Source organism: Thermobia domestica, chromosome 9 (genome assembly GCF_964235325.1).
Source record: "Thermobia domestica chromosome 9, izTheDome1.hap1.1, whole genome shotgun sequence".
NCBI lineage: Eukaryota > Metazoa > Arthropoda > Insecta > Zygentoma > Lepismatidae > Thermobia > Thermobia domestica.
Genome location: NC_137462.1, coordinates 162,815,589 through 162,821,588, shown reverse-complemented (window position 1 = coordinate 162,821,588; position 6,000 = coordinate 162,815,589). Strand labels below are relative to the sequence as shown.

The 6,000-nt window shown below is 30.9% G+C and overlaps 1 long non-coding RNA gene across 1 annotated transcript in view; it reads left to right on the top strand.

Moving 5' to 3' along the window:
• The first annotated feature begins 1,141 nt into the window (after positions 1–1,141).
• Positions 1,142–6,000, top strand: part of LOC145694194 (uncharacterized) — a 55,399-nt gene continuing 50,540 nt past the window's right edge. The window contains exon 1 of the long non-coding RNA XR_014132956.1: positions 1,142–1,467. This is a non-coding gene — a long non-coding RNA (uncharacterized LOC145694194). The remainder of the gene's footprint in view (positions 1,468–6,000) is intronic.

Here is a 6,000-nt window from a genome sequence, read left to right as displayed (position 1 = left end):
TATCATGACATCCCCTTATAATCCAAAGTGTAATGGTTTGGTGGAAAGGAAACATAGAGACTTAAATACTATCATCAGAGTGTATTGTCATGATAATCACACACACTGGAGTAAAGTATTGAAAAGAGCGCAGGATCTAATAAATAATTCACTTTGTAGCAGCACGGGGTATACTCCATCTGAACTATTTCTTTCGTATTCAGCATCAGAACGTTTTAAATCTAACTATCCCTGGCCTAAGGAAATGGAGAATGTGGATATCAAGGATCGTTTCCTAGAAGTTGTGTCAGAAACAAATTCTAAAAAGGACAAAAACACGGTGAAGTCATCAGGAAGGGAAGTGATAATCAAAGAAAGGGATTTGGTTTTGGTGAAAACACATGCGCTTTCCTCATCCTGTAAGAAGAGAATACACAAATACATGAGTACTTACACAGGACCGTATGTAGTGGCTAAACTTATGAAGAATAGTGCTATGTTGCAGGATCTTAAAGGAAATGCTGCTGGCATTCAGAATTTTTCAAATTTAAAAATATTTGATTGTTCCCGAGAGAAACGAGAAGAACTGTTAAAGGACTATGTTGTAGTTACATGAAGTTAGTTTGTTTTGTGCACTTTTTATATATATATCAATATTTAGTAAATTTATAGTTTGTTTTCGTCTTCGTGATATAGATATTCTTTGATAGCATTTGTGTATCTACTGGACACTGAAATAGTGAATTATTTTTCCATTATTCTTCAACAAACTTTTATATATTGAAAACTAAGTATATTTAGTGAAATATTTAAGTGAGGTTAAATAATATAAGCAAAACAAGGACGATTTAAAAACTGTTAATTTTTTTACTCATATTATTTTTTTTGTGTGGCAGGGGAGGATGTAGCGTTCAGTTTTTCCCCTACAATATTTTGAGTATTCTGTTCATAATGTTTTTGTCTGTTTTCATTTGTTTATGTAATTATTATTGTTCACTCTTTTGGTTTGGGGTGTTTTTGAGATTGTTTAACTAGTGTCTTTACAATTGTCAAAATTAGTTTTTATAATTTGTATACTGTGCTTTTGAAAAGAATTTCCGGAAAGAAAGAGGGTAAGTTGAACTGTTCACCGTCCTGAATTGTGTGGCAAGTAAGGCAGAGAGATTGGAGCGTGTTACTTATCTAATAATTAGCCTTAAAACTCATAAATGCATTAACAGGATAAGTATATCTTTTAAGGAAATAGAACATTTTAAATACAACATTCCTTGTGAATTTTAATCTTCAAAGTTATGAATAAAAACTAACGGAAACTCAAAGTGAAAATAGCAAACGGGTATTGATATCATTATAGTGCTGCTAGCATGTGGTTTTTGCACTTATAAATAATAGTATTATTAAAAAAAATCGGAAAATACTAAAGACTCATCTGCATTCTTTAAGTATTACAGCACAGCTGCAAAGTGTTACAGGTGTAAACTTACTACGGTAAGATCTTCGGCGTACAGTATAAACTGTACAGTAAGTGTTAAATAACTGATATTTTATTGTCCTTCAGGAATGACCGCTAGTATTTTTTCAATGACTATGGTTCAGATTTAATATAAAGTGTCATGTGCCAACGAAATTATAATAGCACAAGTCTTGAAGCAACGAACCTAAATACGTGAAGTAAAAATTAGTTCTTTGATAAGTTTTTTCCCTTTTTTATAAGAAGTGGCGACCCATGCTAAAAATAGAAGTAGCATTTTATGTCTGGGCTAGTACGTTTATAAATAATAAAAAAAAGACAACGCAAAAACACAATATTGCCAAGCGTTTTCCAAATTACAATTTCCGTAGCATTACAAGCAGTTGACCTAAATGTTGGTTAGTCCAATTTTGATTGTACAAATTATTAGTAATCATTCTTACTTAATTCCTTCTTTCACTAATGTTTCTCACATGTAATGGATATTTTGAATAATTGTTCGATATGATATATACATGTCTGAATTCTCTTCCAACACAAATTATTGGTTTCTCCTACATTCAAACTCTACACTAATTGTTGTCTAATGTAGAGGGTGTGAAAGAGTCATCAATATCTCTGGTTTCCGTCGGTTTCGTCAAATATTTTCTGAAGTTGCTTCCAATTGACTGGTTGAAATCGGTTTCGCAGTTGAAGAGCAACAAAACAGATCTTAATATTCTTAGTGCCAAACGATCTCCCTGAGTGGATTGTTTTAGTGTTTTAGAATAACCCTGACTGCCTTGTCTTAATGTTTGAAGCTAACTTTTAATACCTTTTCTTATTCTCTAAGCTTAACCCTGAGTGCCTTGATTTAGTTTTTAAAACATCCTTTGTGGCTTGTGTAATTGTCTAAGAATAATTCTGAAAGCCTTGTAGCAGTATTATGAATAATATGTCTTCCCGTAGTGTTTATATTAATTCCGAACAGATCGACTTACTGTTTTTGTTTAAATATTAAAGTATCATCTTTGAAATTAACATTGTTTGTTTGGTTGTAATTTTTTTTTAAATTGAGTGCCCAGTTTTGGTATTAAATATTATTCTCGCGTCTTGTCTCACTATTTATGGTTATCGTTTATTGTTTTTTGTTATTGTTAGTAGTATTAAGTATTGCCTTCACTTTCAGATGGTGGAATACTTCTTTTTATTTTTTGTCCATTTTTCTGGGCTCAATTATGTCTGGAACTGAATAGTTTTGTTTGGTTCCTCCATGATCTCCATCTTCCTTTTTTATTTTCGTGTATTCTCATCCATGTTTCAAATGAATGATCAGTTATAACTCTTCTTCTTACTTTTAGGTTTCGTTCCACCTTTCATTATGTGCTCGTATAACGAAAACAATTACTTAGCAAACTGTGCTCAATGCAATAGTACTACCTACGGTGGATTCTCTTTAAAACCGAACTTATCTTTCATATCCGTTTTAAGGATTTTTGTTTCTTAAAAATCTCCGTCCATTTTTTTTCTTTGTCTTCTCTCAAAACCATATTTTGAAGAACTCGAAACTTTTTTCTGTGACCTCTCTATTGTCACAGTGATTGAACCTTCCTGTTATATACTCCAAGAATAGCATTTGACCAAAATGTTGGTTAGTCCAATTTTGATCGTGCAACAGGTTGTGAAACATCTACCGATATCTATCGTTTACATCGATTTCTTCAAATATTTTCTGACGTATTTTCCAATTGAATGATAAAAATATTTTGGTAGCTCAACATCAAAATATGAAACGTAATATCCTTATTGTAAAATGATCACCCTGAGTGGATTGTTAAAGTGTTTTACAATAACCCTGAGTGCTATTTCTTCATTTCTAAGCTGTCTTAATACCTTCTCTTTCTCTTGTAACAAATTACAGGTGCTTTGGTTTAGTTTTCAAAAAAATCCTATGTGGCTTGTATTATTGTGTAAGAATAACTCTGAATGCCTTGTATGGGAGTTAGAAAGAACAACGAATACCATGTCTTGTCGTTTACTATAGTTATAAATGCATCGACTTAATGTCTTAAAAATGCATGAGGGCCTTTTGTTCTATATTTAAAGATAGCTCAGGGATCGAGATTAGTGTTTAAAAATAGATATGCGTATATTATCGTACCGAATAAGGTTATTATTGAGAGGGAAGTTAATGTTCAAGAATAACAGTGATTGGACTATTTTATTTCCAAATGAATACATTGAATACTTTACTTTCGTATTAATAAAAAGCCTGAGTGCCTTGTAGCATTATTTAAGAATAAATGTGAATGTTTTCTTTGTCGTTCGCTTTGCTTATTATTTAGGAATAACTCTCAGTGCCTTGTTTTGATACTAAAATATCTTTAAAAAAAAACATTTTTCTTTTCCTTGTAAAATTAAAAATATTTTGAGTGCTCTGTTTTAGTGTGAAATATTATTATAGCTTCTTGTTTTGCTATTTATGGTAACTCTTTATATCCTTTTTTATTATTAGTACTAAGTATTGAATCTATTGCCAGGTAGTGGAAATAATTCTCTTTATTATTTGTGCACCTTTTCAGATTTAAATTTATTTCTGGAACTGAATAGTGTCGTATGTTTTTTTTTTTTTTTACTACATCTCCATCTTCCTCTTTTACTTTCCTGGATTTTCTTCCATGTTTCAAATCAATTATCAGTTTTAATTCTTCTTCCTACTTTTAGATTTATTTCCATTTTTAGTATGTGATGTTAGAAGAAAAAGAATTCCTTAGCAACCTGTGTTCAATGCAATATTTCTACTTACGAACGATGCCCTTTAAAATCGAACACATCTTTCCAATTCTTTTTAAGGATATTTATTTCTTAACTCTCTACGTTCATTTTGTTTTCTTCGTCTTCATTAAACACCACATTTCCAAGCTCTCGAAATAATTGTTCTCTCACTTCTCTAATGTACAAATGTCTGAACTGTATCGCTATATACTCCAAGAATAGCAGTTGAAAAAAATGTTGGTTAGTCCAATTTTGACTGTGCAAATTATTAGTAATCATTCTTACTTAATTCCTACTTCCACTAATGTTTCACACATGTAATGGATATTTTGAATAACTGTTCGATATAATATATTCATGGGTGAATTCTCTTCTAACACAAATTGTGGGTTTACTCTACATACAAACTCTACACTAATTGCTGTATAATGTAGAGGGTGTGAAAGAGTCATCAATATCTCTGTTTTTCGTCGGTTTCGTCAAATATTTTCTGAAGTTGGTTCCAATTGACTGGTCGAAATCCGTTTCGCAGTTAAAGAGCAACAAAACAGATCTTAATATTCTTAGTGCAAACGATCTCCCTCAGTGGATTGTTTTACTGTTTTAGAAGAAACCTGACTTTCATGTCTTAAGGTTTTAAGCTAAGTTTTAATACCTTTTCTTATTCTATAAACTTAACCCTGAGTTCCTTGATTTAGTTGTTAGAACATCCTTCGTGGCTTGTGTAATTTTGTAAGAATAATTTAGAAAGCCTTCTAGCAGTATTATGAATAATATCCAATGTCTTGTCGTAGTGTTTATATTAATCCCGAACAGACCGACTTACTGTTTTTGTAAATGCTTGATGGCTTGTTTCTATATTTAAAGATTTCTCATAGAGCTCAAAATTGGTGGTGAAAAATAGATTTGTATATTATGCTACCGAAAAAGGCTATTAGTGAGAGAGAAGTTAACGTTGAAGAATAACAGTGATACGATTATTATATTTTCAAATTATCATAGTGAATGCTTTATTTTAGTATTAGCCAAAACCCTGAGTGCCTTTAGCATTACTTAAGAATGAATATGAATGTGTTTTTTATTACTGAGAAAAAACGTCGTTGTGTTCGCTTACCATTTAAGAATAACCCTGGGCGTCTTGTTTAAATATTAAAGTAACATCTTTAAGTATAACATTGCTTTCTTTGTTGTAATTTTTTTTCTTAAATTGAGAGCCCAGTTTTGGCATTAAATATTATTCTCGTGTCTTGTCTCACGGTTCATAGTTATCGTTTATTTTTCATTTTAATTTATTATTATGATTATTATTATTATTATTATTATTATTATTATTATTATTATTATTATTATTATTATTATTATCTTGTTTTCGTTAGTATTATTAAGTATTGCATCCACTTTCAGGTGGTGGAAGTACCTTTTTTTTATCATTTGATCATTTGTACATTTGTCTGGGCTTAATTATATGTCTGGAACTTAATAGTTTTGTTTGGTTTCTCTATGATCTCCATCTTCCATTTTTAATTTCTGTATTTTCTTCCGTGTTTCAAATCATCAATTTTATTTCTTCTTCCCACTTTTAAATTTGTTTCCACCTTTTAGAATGTGATGTTATAAGAAAAAGAATTCCCTAGCAACCTGTGTTCAATGCAGTATTTCTACTTACGAAGGATGCTTTTTAAAATCGACCAAATCTTTCCTATTCTCTTTAAGGATATTCATTTCTTAACTCTTTCCGTCCGTTTTGTTTTCTTCGTCTTCCCTAAACACCACATTTAAAAGCTCTCGAAATAATT